Source organism: Trichosurus vulpecula, chromosome 1, assembly GCF_011100635.1.
Source record: "Trichosurus vulpecula isolate mTriVul1 chromosome 1, mTriVul1.pri, whole genome shotgun sequence".
Taxonomy (NCBI): Eukaryota; Metazoa; Chordata; class Mammalia; order Diprotodontia; family Phalangeridae; genus Trichosurus; species Trichosurus vulpecula.
The window spans coordinates 523,657,956-523,674,429 of NC_050573.1; the positions used below are offsets into that span (position 1 = coordinate 523,657,956).

Below are 16,474 nucleotides of genomic sequence, written 5' to 3' on the forward strand. Positions count from 1 at the left end.
GCATGGTCCTGCATGGTTCCACAAAAAGGAAATGAAGTTTCCATGAGAATTTAATACTAGTAATGTGTTCCCAAGAAGCACTTTAGTTTCATAGTTCTTACTTATTGTTACACCTCTTCAACATGAAAACAGGCTTAACCTATTTTGTATCCTCTCCACCCCTTTCTCTTTTAACCCGGGGATACTCAAGGCTCCCTTGTTCAGCTCTTATGGCTTCCGTCCATGTATATTTCAAACTACAAAAAATATTTTTGTGGTCAAATTAACTTGGGGAAGTACTGTTCAGCTACATTGTTTGGATGTTGGTTACCATAGAGATCTTTCCTTCTTTATAGTAGGCCATTTATAGATGTCAACTAGAATTCTTTTAATAATGGGTCTCTACCACATGTGAAATTGGGGGCTGGAAATATGTTGTTCTCGTGAAATGGTTTTGTCTCTTCTTCTGGCTTACAATATCAAACCCCTTGTGGGGAGCATAATGCCAGAGTAGCCTCTTTTGGCGGGGGTGGGGGGAGTGGATAAACTAATTCTCTGGAGTGACTACTTAAAGCCAGGCATCTTCATTGTTTTCCAGTTTTACCTGCTAAATTTTTTTAATGCCTTAGGATGACCTTTATAGAATATTATTTAAAGGCATACATAATACGTACAGAAATTTTGAGTTTCAAATTCCTTTCTTCCCTCCTGCCCCTCCCCCCTCCCCCCACACAGAAAGCAATTTAATATAGGTTATACATGTGCAATTATACAAACCACATTTCCGTATTAGTCATATTGTGAAAGAAAACACAAACCAAAAAAAAAAAAAGAAAGTTTTTAAAAACTTCAATCTGCAGTCAGACTCCATCAGTTCTTTCTCTGGAGATGGATAGCATTTTTCATCATAAGTCCTTCAGAATTGTCTTCGATCATTGTTTTGAGTTTAACCTATTCTTGGCACTGCAGGTGGTTACCAAAGTGCCAATGGTTCTGGTGATTTAGGAACTACCGTTCCTAAAGGCATCTCATGTTGGGACAACAGGTGTGGGGGGATTATCCCAGGCAATTCCTAATGCCTGGGAGAGGGAAGAGATTTAGGAGTACAGAGAGGATTAAAAGAGGAAGATTTGAGAGTTATTGTGCATGGGCTATCAATTGATACCACTTAAACAAGTCCTAAGGAAACAAACTAATGGGTTTCAATGGACAGGCAATGAATACTTATCTCCTGAAATATTTTGGTCTAATTTTGACCATTTTTAAAGATTGGCAAATCTTCAACTTTCAAATGTAGCCTTGATAGTGTCAGCATTCAAATTCTTAATTTAATCTTGATTTAAAGGGGTTACAAATTTCTCTAAATGTTAACTTTCTCTAAATGTAAAAGTTCTCTTATCTGTGGCATAAAAGCAAAAATGCAGAGGAAATTGGCATAGCTGCACAATAAAACTTCATGAGGCGTAATTTAGCTCAGAAAGCTTCTCTGAACTGCTTTAAACTTGCGGCTGCCAGAGAGGAGAGGAAGGCATTAAAAGAAAAAAAAAATCAAAGCAGTAGCAAAATTTGCCTACTATATATGAAGGACAATTTATCCTACACATTTTTTTTGGCTTTCATCCTTCCAACTCACAGACCAGGACTGTGGTCTTATGCAGAAGGAACGGGAGATTGAAGTATAGAGGAAAAAGGAAAGGCTCTCTTTATTTTTAACTTCCTCTCAAAGGAGAAGTAGGAGGAAGGGGGGGGGTGGAGAATGGAGGAATTCTGTGGGGTATGAATGAGGTGGGGGGCAGTTTTAACCAAGGCAGAAGTGTAACTAAATTAAAACCCTCGAAAAATAATGGAAATGTTGTTTATTTTCTTTTTCACAAAACCCCATGAAAGAAATAGTTAAGATTCAGAAATGACAAGAACCTTGGGATAAAATGACCATGTAGTTTTTAGAATTTTGCAATAGCAAAGGAATAGAATCTGGAGTCCAGAAATAAATAATTGGAGTTTAGGAAGAAAAAATAGTCAAGATGCCCTGACCAGAAAGACTAAAAAAAAAAAAACATAGCTCAAGAGGTACAGGAAGCTCTAAAATCTGAAATTCTAAGAAATGATGAATAAAAGGGGGAGAGGGGTGTAAAGAAACCAATGCAGAATTCCGATTAGCTCAGATTTTTAAAAGAACATCTAGAAAAGTCCAGAATCTTGGACTTGGAGCCAGGAAGACCTTGTCAAACCCTGCCTCTGACACCACCAACGTTGAATATGGACAAGTCACTCAATCTATAAAGTAGCACCCTAATGCTGGCCATGTCACAGGCTTGTTGTGATTTGGAAGAGAGTTCCTACACTGTTGAAGTCATAGGTCCTTGAAGTACTGACATTCGGAACGATGAAAGGAAGATTATTATTATTGGGACTAACAGAAGAATGCTACAAATTCATAAGAATATTTTAAGAAAGGTTAAAACCCAGAATGGGCTGTGGCTTGTAAAACACGCGAACAAAAAGGGATTTTCTATTTACAAAAAGGGAAAATCTATTTACAATGTTGGTTAGTTTTGCTGAACTGCCTTTTCTCCCCTCTTTAAATTAAATTGTTCTATAAGACGGCTCTGTGGGTGGGGAGGGTTCATCTATTGGGAAATGAAGGTGATGTAAAAGGATAGACTATCAATAAAATTTTTAAAAGTCTATGTTCACAGTCAAAGGAAGATGTCTACTGTTTGAGGCAGACGGTGCAATGCTAACAGATGACAAGGAAAGCAGAACTATTGAACAGTCCCTAGTTTGCTTCCATCTTCCCCACTGCGGATCATGGGGGTGGGGTGGGGAGAGTCAAACAAAAGTGGTTAGGAGGGAACTGAACCAAACAGGCAAGAAGGGGAGTAAAAAAGTCTCTTACTGCTTTAAGTAACAGGATGTCCCAAAAGTTTTAGTGCAGTTTTAAGTTTTAATAGCCTACTTAGCCATTCATTTAATAATCTACTTAGTTTATTTAATTTCTGAAATAGCTATCAAAACTATAAACTGTACTATGACTTTTGGGACACCCGGTATGTCCAGGTTTCCAAATCCAGACAAATTGAACTGTTCGGAAACTTTGAGAAATTAGGATTATAGGATCACAGATTTAGAGCTGGAAGGGATCTTAGAGACCATTGAGTCCAACCCCTTCATTTTAAAGATAAGGAAACATGGCTCAGGGAGGTTAAATGACATGCTTGTGGCCACCCAGCCTAGAAGTATGGAAAACAAGATCTGACCCCAGGTCTTCCTAATTCTATGTTCTATGAACTACACATGCTGCTTCTTGATTACAAAGACTGGGAGAGGTGTCAGAAGGCTGAAGATTGGCAAATGCCCGTCTTTAGCAGATTTAGCACAGGGAAGAAGTTTGTGTTGAACAAGGCTACCTAAAAAGAGAATGGCCACTATTAGTCATATACTCCCAAGGAGGTCAAGAACAGAAGGAAAAGTCTCATTTGTAACAAAAGAATCATACTAGTACTCTTTGTGGTGGTAAAGAGCTAGAAACAGAGTGGGTGTCCACAAATTGGTGAATGGCTAAACAGATTGTAGTACATAAATCTAATTGAATATTAGCACATTGCGAGAAATGATAAATATGAGGAATTCAGAGAAGCATGGGAAGATATGTACTAATGCAGCGAAGTATGCAGAACTGGGAAAACTATACACAATTACTACAGCAATACAGTATAAAATAGAAAAAATTAATAAAACAATAAATAAAATAAAAGCTATGTGGGTATGATGACTAAGCTTGACCCCAAGAAGAAAATATACCTCTCTGGTCACCAATTTTTTTTTTAAAAAGTAGGAGGCTGACTCTCAGCTCTTCTCCCAAGCTCAGTGCCAGGATCTGTTGCTTTAGTTGCATCCCTGAGACAAGATGGTAAAGGTCAGAGTCAATGGATTTGGCCATGTTGGGCCACTGGTGACTAGGGCTGCATTTGTCTCAGGCAGAGTGGATGTTGCAGCCATCAATAGCTCCTTCACTGACCTCAATTCCATGGTTTCTATGATCCAATATGATTCTACCCATGCCAAGTTCAAGGGCATTGTCAAGGCTGCGAATGGAAAGCTAGTGATCAATGGAAAAGCCTTTACTATCTTCCAAAGGCATGATCCCACCAATATTAAATGGGGGAATACTTGAGTAGAGTAAGTGGTAGAGTCTACTGGTATCTTTACCACCATGGAAAAGACTGGGGCTCACTTGAAGGGGAGACCTAAGCATGCTATTATCTCTGCCCCTTCTGTTGATGCCCCGTTGTTTGTGATGGGAGTGAACCATGAGAAATATGATAATTCCTTTAAGATTATCATTAATCATGATCATACATGTATAATCTATATCTGATTGCTTGCCATCTGGGTAGGTGAAGAGAAGAGGGAGGGATAAAAATTTGGAACTCAGAATCTTATGAAAAATGAATATTGAAAATTATCTGTACATGTAATTGGAAAAAAATAAAATTTAAAAAAGATTATTGTTAATGGCCGCTACACTAGGAACTTTACTTGGCCCCCTGGCCAAGATCATCATGACAACTTCTGCATTGTGGTACTTATGACCACAGTCCATGCCATAACTGTTACCCAGAAAACAGGAGATCATCTCTCTGGCAAGTCATGGTGTGATGAGCATGGTGCTACCCAAAACAACATTCCTATTTCCCCTAGTGCAATGAGGTTTGAAAAGGCCAAGGATCCTCACTGCATCCTGGGCCATCTCCAGTCGTCCTGGTGAATATCAGGCCACTGGACCCAGATGGCTCTGGAGGTGAAAATGAGTCTGGTGACTTTGCACAGCCCTCCCCCACTTAGATCCAATTCACTTGTATGTCATGGCATGGTGTCCTTCCTGATGTAATGGTCTTCTTTGAGAATGAAGGACAAACAGCAACCTCTATGAGTAGAAAAGGAGCTGCCCACTGGCGACCAAACTGGAACTGGCCAGTTGGGCAACACAGTTTTCCTTCTTTCTTTTTTTTTTCTTTCTTTCTTTCTCTCTCTCTCTCTTCCTTTCTATCTTCTCCTTCTCCTTCTCCTTTCTGTCTCTCTTTCTTTCTTTTCTTTCCCTCTGTCCATATGGGGTATCACACCCTTACCTGCAGATGCTCTGCCCAAAGGAGTGTAATTTTTTTCTTCTTTTTTCTTAAAGACCAGCCTTAACCTCAATCACTATGGCTCTCATTGATTGGCCAATAATAGGTTCTAGGCCAAGCCCTACTTGGTCATTGTTTGGGCCCTGATTGGCTCAGAATGCATGTAAACCTCACTCACAGTGAGCACTTGAAAAGACCTTAGCCTAAAAGGGCCAGGGTCTCCCAATGCATGCTGGGCCATCTCCAGTCATCCTGGTGAGTATCAGACCACTGGACCCAGATGAATCTGGAGGAGAAAGTGTGGCTGGTGACCTTGCACAGCCCTCCCTCACTCAAATCAAAGTCAAGTGAAAGTCTTGTCATCATTTCCCTGATGTCATGGTGATTTTCGAGAACAAAGGACACATACAACAATTAAGCCTTAATCACCAAATAGGCTTTGCCTGAGTCAAACTGAGACCTGCTAGGGACCTAGGGCTCCCGCCTGCATCCAGGGCCATCTCCAGTTGTCTTGATCTATATCTGGCCACTAGATCCAGATGGCTCCAGAGGTGAAAGTGAGGCTGCTGACTTTGCATAACCCTCCCTCACTTAAATCCAACTCATTTGCATGTCATGGCATCACCTTCCTGATGTCATAGTCCTCTTCAGGAATGAAGGACAAATAGCAGCAAGTGCAATTAGGGCTGTGAGCAAGGTCATCCCTGAGCTGAATGGGAAACTCGAAGGCATGGCCTTCTGTGTTCAGATTCCCAAAGAAACCTGCCAAATATGATGATATCATGAGAGTGATGAAACCAGCATCAGAGGAGTTCTTGAAGGCCATCTTGGTCTAAACAGAGGACCACAGCGTATGCTGTGATTGTAACTGCGATATCCACCCTTCTGTCTCTGATTTTGGCATTGGTGTTGACCATTTTGTCAAGCTTATTTCTTAGTATGATAATGAGTATGGTTATGGCAAACATGTAGCAGACCTCATTGTCTACATGTTCTCCAAGAAGTAAAGTGGAAAGACCTGGATCTTCATCCCCAGCCAAATAAGGAGTTCCACCACTGAGGATCCCACATCCTTAACCTAGGATAGATCCCTGTACTAAGGATCTCATGCCTCATTCATAGTCCTTGCCCTGAGGAACTCTTGTAGTAGGGGGAAGAGAGGCACGCAGTCCTTTGTTATGTACTATCAATAAAGTCACATTTTCAGAGGGGAAAAAAAGTGAAGAGCTGTGAGTTCAGAGTGTGCTGTTAAATATGCTGAAAATGCAGGATATGCTGTAAAACCTAGTTGACGTATTGATTGGTTGTGCTATATTATTTTGTTTTTATTTTTGCTAGAGGAGATAGCTTATGGGGTAGGGGTATATTTGGAAATGATCATGATGTAAAAGATGGATTATACAATAAACTTCCTCATAAAGAAGGAAGGGTAATGGGTTGTGCTGTGGGGCAATGCTCTCCCTTTCAATAGAAAAATTAAAGCAGACACTGGATTACCATCTGTCAGGGGTGTCAAAGAAGAGACTTCTGCACTAAGTGGGAGCTTGGATTAGATGACCTCTAAAATCCCTTCCGACTCTATTTTATTATTCCAAGTTATCAAAACAACAACTTGTTCAAGTTTCTAGCCTAGCACTAACTTTGTTTTCTTTACTGTTAGCAATTGTAGAGAGGAAAAACATCGTTTTCTTTTAGTGGGTATGTATGTGTACATCTATAGAACATCTAGAATAAAGTTTTTGCTTTCACAGTAGAAAACCTAAAATATTATTCCTGATATTTTGGGGCCCTCAATATACTAAATTCCATCCTACTGAAAATTTAACATCTTTTAAAAATTAATAGCAAATCCTTTTTGTTTTAGATTATAAGCTGAGAAAAGATTTTTTAGTTAAGAGAAAAAACTTCTGCTTTGATCAAAAGTTTAAATACTCAGATGTTACCATCAGCTCGAATTGTTTTAACTCCTCTTTCTATATGCTTTCATAGCCTTTCCCTCCATATTTTCTCTTCCACCATTCCTTATAAAATTACATAACGTAGTGTATAGTTTGTGTAGCATTTGTAGCACATATAATTTGAGGATACTTATGCCCCCCTCAATTTTTTTTCAAGCTCCTTGCCTTATTGTCTTGGTCTGTGTATAAGGAGAAGTGTTGGTCATTTTCCTGCAGTGCAGGTGCCTATGAGGCTGAAGTCAGCATCAGTACCACAATAGAGAATAGCATAAGAGTACCTACAATTTCCTTTTGTGTCTGAAGTGTAGGTCTATGAGGGAAAAGTTTGCACAATTCTGACTTGTAACTTTAATCCCTATCTCAAGAATTGCCAACAGCTATCAGAAGGTAGTGACTTTCTTGGTCCTTCACAGTACGGTCTATTATGATTATTCCTCATCAAGGTGTAGAGGTGATCACGGGTCCTACAATGTGATGTCAATGGCGTGCAAGCTCCGACCGGTCCCACCAAGCTAAAAAAAGATTTCTTTAAAAACAAATTGATTTGATGTTTTGATTTTATATACCCAAAGGAAGCATTTTATATAGATTATAACTACCTAAAAAGAAAATTAACATTATTAGTCATATATCCCTAAGGAGGTCAAAGACAGAAAGGTTAAATCACACACACATCAAAACAAGCCATACTAACACTTTTTGAGGTAGCAGAGAACTCTTTCTGTATCCCTTCTCCCAGAGAGTCATCCCATAGAACAAGAGACATTTTTAGAGCTCTTTTTCTTAGAGGAAGATGAGAAATGCAATGAGCAAAACCAATCAATACATCAAAAAAAATCTGGAAATATATGTAATGTTGCACAATTATTACCTTCTACCTCTGCAAAGAAGTAAGGGAAAGTGTAGTCTTATATCTCATCTTTGGAAACATGCTTATTCTTTGTGATTTTGCAATATTCATTTTGGGTTGTTTTGTGGCTATTTCCATTTGCTTTGCTGTAGTGGTTGTATATATTGTTTTCTCAGTCTCCCTTACTTCATTTTGCATCAGTTCATGTGAGTTTGTGGTTCTCTGTATTTGTCATATTTTTCGTTTCTTTTTGCACAATAATGGTCCATTATATTCATGTACCACACTCTGTTTAGCCATTGCCCATCTGCAAAGACTTCTAGCATGGATCCAGTGACTAGAATGTATCTGTTGTTTGACAAGTGTATTAGGAAGGCAGAGTTTATAATTTCAAAGAGGATCATATATACATCTGAAAGGTTCGGAACCACCGGATATAAGAAATTCTCAAGATAAGAGGCAGAAGAATCAAAGCATATATTTAGGCTCCACAGTAACCAACCCATGAACCAGCATCCCCATTTTGATATACTGATCAAAAGCTTCCAGGCCCAATAAGTCCACCTCACAAGAGTAACCAGGAGGCCACAGAGAAGCATGACGGTGTAAAGCAAAATCATATACATGCTTCCCCTCTATGGTAAAAAGATTACCCACTGGCCTCAAGTCCTTGTTCAGCTTCCTCCCATAGGTCACCTCTGTTACCGGCAGCTCCTGCTTCAGCTTCGACTGTGGCTGTAGCTGTAGCAGCCTCCAGCTCCAACAGAAGCTGTTTTTAACCATCCGGCTTCGTGGGGGTGTAAGGTACGCCGGGGAAGGCACAGGTTCTTTCGATCAGCTTAAGCAAGGGAAGCAAGGTGAAGGGGCCAACAAGCTTACTCCAATCCAACATACAAACAGCATTCAGTTAGTTCAGGGGAAAAAGCCAAACTATTCAAGGGCACTTGTTGACTAAGTGCTAAGGAGCCCAATTTTGGTTACCAACACAACAAGCAGCCTAGGTAAGTTTGGAGAGACTCCTTGTCAGTGGGTTATGAATTTTTTCAGGCACAACAATTGATGAGGACAATACAAAGGTATCGAAAGGTAACAATCTGTATTGGTAGAGGGAATCCTCACACCCATGAAGTCCCAGCATTTAAAAATTATGGAAAGTGTATAATTTGTAGAATTCTCTAACTTATGAACTTAGGTAAAAGTTACGAAGTCATAATCCATCACTGTGTTTCTAGTCTGAAATCATACAGACCAAAAGGATCTGTTGATGAGATGACCGGACCTTATAAATTCAAGTGATAAGGAATTGTTACTACATTGAACTTTATCTATTCTCTTTCTAAGCCTCAGATTTTTATATCTCCACACATTTCATGGAAAGAAAGCCTTGTCATATTGGATTGGTAAACAGTTGTGGTATGGTGCTAATTTTAAGAAAAGGTGAGAGAAAGTAAATCCTGTTTGTGAGAACAAAAAAGCTAGAGTATTATCCATGGCCAAATTTTATGGGAGTTCTTCCACAGAGTTAAATAAGAAGCAAATCTGACCAAGAAATTTTACCCTGCTGTCCCTAAGTAAGATCATTCCTCTTCACTTTCCCTACGGCATGACTGTAGGCAGCAGGCCACCCACAGGCATAAATCTGCCGGCTTAATTAGCATTACAGTGCTGGTCTTTATCAACAGCCTTAGAGTCCTCCAACCTGAGGCACCTGTCAAGCGGCAACTTTTTTCTTTCTTCTATTGAACCAGATTTTCCTAGAGAAATAGTACTTCCCCAGAACACACCTGAGTTCCTTCCTCCAAATGCCAAAAGAAGGAGCTCGGTCAGGATCTTGGATAACGAAGCCTTGATGCTCAGGCCCCCTCTTCTCTCTAAACAAACCCTCTCTTGACATCTAAACATGGCTTAGTACTACAGAGTTAGATTGGGGAATGGAGGCTCCTTTAGGGTAGGGATACATTATCCTGAAAAATTCCATAGAACTTGGCTAGTACATGCTGAGGAAGCCCCACCCTCTCCGCAATGTAAGCACTTTCCTTTGACTAGCCCACTATGACTAAAATATTCCATTCGGTAGCATAATTATTTAGGGTATAAGGCCCTATTCCTTGACCTTCAAATCTTTAATAGCATGCCTAGCCTTATTAGTTGTTTCAGTTGGACTGTAGAATTTATTTCTTAATTGTCTTTTCTCAGCTTTAGCCAAAGAGTAGAGAATCTAACCCCTAAATGTAAAAGGTAATATTTTTTTTAAAAAAATATCTTTCCTCTCTGTAGTCAGGGTCTTTCCCTAGCGACAGTAAAACTGTTCTCCCATTTAGTCCAATAGAATCCCATATACTCTAGAGAGCCACTGAAGCAATGGCACTGTGCTTAGTTAAGACATCACAGACCTTTCTCTGTGAACAGATTGCAATGTCTAGAATGATTATACCTCTAAGTGACAACCTGGAAATGGAAATGAACAGTAGAGAAATATGCGGCCTGTGGAGAAAGGAGAACAGTACAAGCCTTTTGAAAATCAAAGGTGGGTGAAGCTTTATTAAAAAGAAATGCCTCTATCCAAAAATTAGTCTCAAGTTCATTTAAATTAGTGTACATACCAAAACTTAATTATTTCTACCATCATTTATCAATAATTTCTTTAGAGATTCGCTACCAAAAAACTCTAAATGCTTTGTAAATCTTCCTAATAGAATACATGTGAAGTAGGAAATACTCTATGATAACAATATAGCACAAGAAGGAGTGTGAAATAATATTATAGATATCAATTGGTCAATAAGCATTTATAAAGCACCTACTGTGTGACAGGCATTATATGCAGTGTAAGAGATACAAAACCAGGAAGGAAATAGCCCTTGCACTTCAGGAGATTATATTCGAATGGGGTCAAAACAAATATAGACAAAATAGGTACAAAGTGATTTTGGTGGGAAGGGCACTAGCAGGTGGGGGACATCAGGAAAGATTCCTTGTAGAAGATGGCACTTGAGCCAAGTTCTCAAGGAGACTTGGGAAAATTACATTTTCACTTAAATACATATAATGAATAGCACAGTGTTTTTAAAAAAATATAGTGCCTGGGAGGTATATGAATAGGAGGTGTGGCTGTTCCCCTAAACTGGAGTGACTGAACCAGTGTACAAACAGCTGGATGGAAGGATGTGGTGAATCTAATAGGTAATCCACTTGTGCTGGAAGATGTTCCTAATAAAACCATGTGCATGAATTTGAAATACCAGTCCTTATGAATACTTCTTCAAGAAAGCTGATAAAGAACACGGAAGTAGTAACTATTAATTATATATCATCTTCACCCCATACAGACCAGCTGCTATTAGACCCTGAATTAACTTCATTTGTTTACATTAGTGATTTTAAATAAGGAGATTCAGCTACTATCTTTTTCTTTGTATTTAGGAAATCTTTGGCACATTTATCTGCCCTTGTTTCTATTTCTGTATAACCAGGGCAAGATTAAAAAATGTGCATACAAGACAGCCATGCTGGTTCTCATCAAAAAAGAGCAGATGATTTCAATTTAAATACAGTGTGCATAAAGCAGTGTTTCCAGTTCAATACAATAGCCAGGCTGGAGAATTAGGTCACCTCCTTGCTTGCAGAAAATATATTCTACATGTGAATATTTTCTCTAGTCTATTTTGGATTATCCGTGCATAGATTACCTGCTTTGTAAATTAATCTACTAGCTTCTATTGTGTTACTGGGCTACAGGCTCTGGCACAGAGGCTGTGAACAAACCCAATTCAACAAATGTTCATTTAGCACCTATTCTGGATAACACAATAGGAGCAAAAACTAATTTAAATATCAGTCTAGCCAAAGCAAGTAACAGACATTCTAAATCTGCCATAAAGGTAATAGCAAATAACCCTTGCCTCAGATTCCTCTTGACCAGAAGGCCTAGGATACACCTTGGGAGCCTCTCAGTTTCAGTAACTGGAGCCACTAGCTTCCCTTATGATGCAGTAAAGGGCACACAAAGATTCACTTTCAAACTCACAGAATTTCAAGATACTCTACAGAAATTTCTAGCCTTCCAGGGAACCAGTAACATAAAGAAAGACCAGCAAGGGGAAGGCTCTTTCAATGACAACTATGCTGCAGTCAATATTCTACTGCGCTGCTGCCTCCATCCTCAACTCCCAGCAGGCTTTATGGGTCCTTCTCATTACTATTACCTTTCCTCGGCCCTGCTTTTCTAGTCTTTCCTGTTTGGCTCACCTCCAGCAAATGGTGTGGTTTTCAAGTACAACAGAGAGACCTTGGAACCATTCCTCAGCTAACGGTATCGCAGCTCTTTCTCGACACAGCTCCAGATTATATGAAGATAAAAACTCTAGTCTTCTTCTTGTATGAACTGATACAGAGTGAAGTGAGCAGAACCAGAACAATTTATAAAATAGCAACGTTGTAAAAAAATGGACAACTTTGAAAGACATCCAACTTTGATCGATGCAATGATTCCAGAGGACCAATAAATAAGCATGCTACCCGTCAGACAACAGACTCAATAAATAGAATGAGACATAATTTCAAAAGCCTTAGTTCAGTTTTTAGTTTTAATAACTGTAACTCTTGGCTCACAGAGCCATTTGCATGGAACTTTCCTCATTGGTGGAGACTGATTAGTGCTTCAGCCTGCAAGAGGGGTGGAGTTGGTAAGAACTTGAGAGAGATCCTGGTCTTTTGGCTTCATATTTCCAGACCCTCTTCTGGTTCCTGAAAGGAGGGAAAAACTCTGGGAAGAAGTTAACATGCAGAGAAACCAGGACTTCAATCATGTTGGCTTCTTTCCTGAAACTTTTCCTTCAGGAACCTGAAGAGAGTCTCTTTGAAGTGATAAATTTAGAGGAGTAAAACCAGTTGCTTGCTCTCCTATGTAGAGACTAGATATTCACTTTGAAGTCACTTAATTTGACCAAAAAGAGAGCAGTCTCTCTTTCAGTAGAATAATTCATTTTTGTTTATTTCACAATAGTTTGTCAGGAATACTCCTAATTATGATTAAATTTAGTATAATATTAGAGTGTTAATTTGAACTTTATCACTCTATCATATAGCTATATGTCAACATAACTATAAAAGTTTTGCATATATATTAAGCCTATTCCACCTCAGGCACTTAAATAGCTGGTAATACTGGGAGAGTCATTAAACTTCTTTAGACTTCTGTGTCCTGATATATAAAATGAGGACACTGAACTCAATGACCTCTAACCATTTATATATTAACTTATATTAATGGGTTAATAAGTAAAAGGAGTCTATGGTTTCTCTGCCTCCCACAGGAGACAGAGCGCTACTCTGGGTTTGGGAGAACAGTAGATAAAACCAAGCATCCATGTAGGTAAGAGAATATTGGAAGAAAAATGCTAGGGACCAAGAAATATGCTAGTCAGATAACTAGCAGAGAGGAGTGCAGCTTATACTGCAAGTAACAGCTCATTGGAATTCAAAAGACAAAGTTGTCTTGGACATTGGAAGAGGTTCATGAAGCCCTGCTTACACCAAAAGAGAAAAAAATCTGACTTCCTAAGAATACAAACAATAGACATTCTAGATTTGGAATCATTGCTCCAAGTATCCACGTTAAAGACACTCAGTGAAAACTCCTAAAGTTCACAATCATAGAATGTGCTCACTAGACTCAGAATTTTTAGAGCTGGAAAGGACTATTGAGATCACATTGTCCAGAGGTTGACACACTAGGGCATTCAGGTGATAGCATTCCTGAGTGCAGGTGAACCAAATTAAAATGTAGTTGGTAAATATTTAACAAAATAAATGAAAATACAATAGAACATAGATAATGTTAATCTGTGGGTCCAGTTTCTATTTGAGTTTGATAGAACTGATATAGTCCAATCCCTTTATTTTCTAGATTGAGGAAACTGAAGTTAAAATCCTTGTTCAAGACAAATCAGTAAGAGGCAAGAGCATCCTAATCAACACATCCCAGAAGGGAGTATGTTGTAGTAGAAAATGAGATGGATTTACAGTCGGGGTACCTAGTTTAGAATTCTGGCAATGCCACTTTCTTTCCTGAGTGATCTTTATTTAATATCTCTGGGCCTTTGTTGCCTTGTGTCAAAATGAAGGGATTCAGTCAGATGATCTCAGGATCTAAATCCTACATCTATCTACCAGTCAATCAATCAATCAATAAGCATTTCTCAGGCACCTACATGGTCTATAACAAAAGTGAAACCGCCTCCACCCTCATGGAGCTTACATTCCATATGGGAAGAGAAAACATACACAGGGGGATTTGGGGCAGGATTAGGAAAGGTGGATTTGGAAGGATAAAGGATATGGAAGATGGCACTTGAACCAAGTTTTAAAGGAAACTTGGAATTTTAAGGTGGGGGGGGGGAAGAAAGTATATCCAGGCCATCAAAAAGTCACAGAGACAGAAAATTAGTGTTATAAATGAGGAACAATAAGAACATTAGTTTGCCAGAACCACCAAGTTTGTAAAGAAAAATGTTTATTAAGGCTGGACAGGTAAGTTGGGGTCAGATTTTGAAGAGCTTTAAAAACTTGCCATGTTATATTTTGTCCTGGAGGCAATGGGCAACCACAGCTGAGTAAGGGAGTGTAATGCCAATCACTCTCAAGTACTGCTGCTGTGAATAACTTTAAGGGTCTTGTCACATAGTATAATGAACTCTCTATTCAGAACTAAACATTATTCAATAAACTAAACATAGCATTCATAGCAACATAACAACTTATTACTAAGGTGGCCACATAATCTTAAATAAAAAATATCATTCAGTATATCTTATAGCATTCCTCAAAATACTCACACAGCATATATCATTGCATCCCCAAAATACTTGTTTACACAAGCAGGGGGTCCCAGACCAGGGTCTTCCCTAGCACAACATATCATCCTTAAGGGGTATCAGAAAATACAAACACCATCCACCCCTAGGTCACAGTAAGTTACAATCTCAGTCAATACAGAGTTTCCAAGTAAAGTCCTCTTTCATCTTAGCTCAAGGTTGGCTTAGAAGTCCCATGGCTCCTCCTCTGTGGGTCAACCATTCCCAGCTCTTGCCTGGCTTCATATGCTCCTGTTTCATGTCTCAGCTCACTGGGACTGCTCCACTCCAAGCTCTTCCTGCTCCTGCCTGCAGCTTCTGATTCTGGGAAAACAAAGCCTAACAAGACTACAACAATATTTACACACATTACCAGCACTATCATTCCAATTCACTTTAACAGCTCTTAAGAGGGACTTAAGCTAAGCCTCCTACCCGTGGGCTGGTCTCCGCCCTTCAGCTCGATTCACTCATAAAGACCAACAGACAGGACTTCTGTCTGAGAAATTAACATAGATCAATAGACAGGGCTTCTGTCTGAGAAATTAATACCGATCAACAGAGGGAGTATTGATATCACAAACAATCTTTCTATTAGGCCTTCCCAAAAGCAAGTTGCCCCAGGAAAATTCTTCTCTCTGCCCCCTCACACTAGGTTTTCTCTTTCAGTTCTGCCTCGCTCTCACTTCCCGCTATTTTCCCCTTTTTTGATAAACTCCTCCCACACTGGGCTCCATGTGACCCAGGCTCCATGTGACCAAGCATGAACCACAGCTTTAAGCTGGGCCAGAGCTCAAAGCAGGTCCTATTCCATTAACATTCTATTCCATTAACATTACATTAAGCACTTAATGTGTTACAGAGACTTAACTTCAAAAGAAAAAAGAGCAAAAAATCCCACTTTGCTTGCCATTACAGGAACCATGCCATTACATGGTCAGATCTACGTTTAAGGAAAATTACCTGGGCAGCAACATATAGGATAGACTAAAGTAGGGAGACACTTGAGTTAGAGAGACTAATTTGGAGATATTTGCAATAAACTAGGGCCTGAACTAAGATGGTGAGTTTGTGAGTAAAGAGAAGGGATAAAAATGTGAAGGATTTAAACATTTATAGTTTGAAAAGTCTCTGGGTCATCCAGTTTGAAATGTACAATAGACCATTGGTGATGCAGGATTGAAACACTGGGAAAAGCCTGGGGCCGGATGTATAAATCTGTGAGTCATGAGCATAGATAACATACACCTTGCCAGACCAACACCAACTGCCAACCAACTGCCACTATAAGGCAGATAAACCCTGGGTGTGGTACCATCTCCCTCCCCCATGCCATCAGTCCTGTTTCGAGCCAAGGTCCCATAAGACATCACTCAGCAATCCATCATCGTGGACATGTGATCTGGCAATGGTTTCTGTGGGTTCTGGAGCCCCCTGCTTCTTCAGCATCCAGAGTTACCAAAGACCCACAAAATAAGATTCTTGACACCAAAGTCCTTGGCATTGTCAAAGGGCTCAACATCAGAATGGATATGATCATCAGTAGAAATGACATGAAAGAATATTCATTACCATATGCTTCACCACTGCACTCTAAGGACTATAGGACCTTTCCATCTGAGTTGTAGGTGAAAGAACCAGTATGTATTATCTCATACATTAGAATGTGAACTCAAGAGTAGAGACTGCCTTGCTTTTCTGTTC

The 16,474-nt window shown here is 39.4% G+C and overlaps 1 pseudogene; it reads left to right on the forward strand.

The window, feature by feature from the left end:
* Positions 1-3,889: 3,889 nt before the first annotated feature.
* On the forward strand, positions 3,890-6,115 carry LOC118834870 (annotated as a pseudogene).
* Positions 6,116-16,474: the final 10,359 nt, after the last annotated feature.